Here is a 1,843-nt window from a genome sequence, read left to right as displayed (position 1 = left end):
CATCTAAACATAACTGTTTGTTGAGATTCCCTTCCTCATTAGTCCTGCTCTCCCCACAATTATCAAATTCCCAGCTCTTCCCAACATAATCTATCCTCCATATCCCTGTTTCCTTAAGGCGGGGAACCCCAGCGACAAAGAATAATATCCAACACACTCTTTGGAATTGGATTATCGGGTCGTCAACCTCATCCTTTCATGAGCTCTGTTCTTTTCTTTGCATCAATGATTTGAGCAGTGATCACAATATGACATGACACACACATGGTGCGCGTAAACACGTTCACTCTTTTACGACTATTAACGTTACATAATGCAGCAAAGTCCCTATGGCCTTTGATGTAGAGCCATGATGGAAAGAAAGGGTCAAATGTCAAAGAGCATTGTATTATGAGCTTTGCCCTTATCTCTCTCTCTCTCTCTCTCTCTCTCTCTCTCTCTCTCTCATCTCTCTCTCTCTTCTCTCTCTCATCTCTCTCTCTCTCTCTCTCGCCCTCTCTCTCTCTCCTCCTGTTAGAATACTTGGTCACCCTCCAACCTCTCTTCGTGTGGGGTATGGTATCCACCCTGACCTGTAGTGATGGACACTCCTCCCTTTGGTTTCTCAGAAAATTGTAGCGCTATTTTCTGCGCCTCTACACTCTTGTTCACACCCCCCATATCTCTCTCTCTCTCTCTCTCTCTCTCTCTCTCTCTCTCTCTCTCTCTCTCCCCCCCCCCCTCTCTCTCTCTCTCTCTCTCTTCTCTCTTTCTTTCTTCTCTCTCTCTCTAGAGAAAATGTGTCATCAGCCCCCACTGCTTAGGTTCAAGTGCTCTATTTGTAGACAACTGTAAAGAGTGGGGTGATTATTAGAATTGTTAATCAGTAGTGTGTGTGTATGTGTTAGTGTGTGTGTGTGAATGAATGAATGAAAACTTTATTTAACAGATTGCAGAATGGGTACAATACAGTACGGCTCAATACATACAATTGTTAAGGGGATGCAGACCTGAGAAAGACGTTTGTCTTGTTTCCATCAGGGTCCCCCATTTTCAATTCATATAGACATATATGACATACATGACATACAGATAGTCAGTACTGCTACATCTATACATTTATGACATACCAGATTTGCAAATGCAGTACTGTTGTGATACAGAAGGAGTCAAGAAAGGGAGTATATACATTTGACGTAGAAACTGTACATTGGAGGTTGGGTGGGGGGGGTTGGGTACATTGGGATATTGACAACCATACTGGGTAATTTACATTGGAGTGGTGGGTTGGGGGGGGGGGGGGGGGGGGGGGGTGGGGGGGGGGGGGGGGGGGGGGCGGGGGGCATACTGTATAAACAAGTAACACTGTACATTGAGAGGGGGGGGGGGAGGAGACAACTGTACAAACAAACACAATTGACATTGAACTATTGACAACCATACTAGGTAAATGACTGTACATTGGAGGGGGTTGGACTGATTGGGTTAGGATATTTACAGGGGCCAGTGTTGAATTGCAGTCTCCCGTAGGTGTCCCTTGAGAGAGGTTTTGAAAGTGGGTAGTGATCCACATTCCTTTACAGCTTTGGGTAGGGCGTTCCACATTGATGTGGCATAATTGCGAAACGTGTTTAGTCCTTATTTGAGCCGAATCTGGTTTTGACATGATTGTGGAGCTCCCTCTGGTGTTGTGATCGTGGTATTCACTGACCTTTGGGAAGTATTTTGACATGTACATGGGTACCTTGGTCGTGTAGTGTATCTTGTAGACCAGGCCCATTGCAAGTTGTTGTACTCTGTCGTCTACTCTAAGCCATCCTAGGTTGTCGAAGTGGGCAGGGTGAGGTGGGTTCTAGGAGTAAGG

The sequence above is a fragment of the Notolepis coatsorum genome, assembly GCF_963971535.1.
Source record: "Notolepis coatsorum genome assembly, chromosome: 5".
Taxonomy (NCBI): Eukaryota; Metazoa; Chordata; class Actinopteri; order Aulopiformes; family Paralepididae; genus Notolepis; species Notolepis coatsorum.
Note: the sequence above shows the minus strand (reverse complement) of the source record.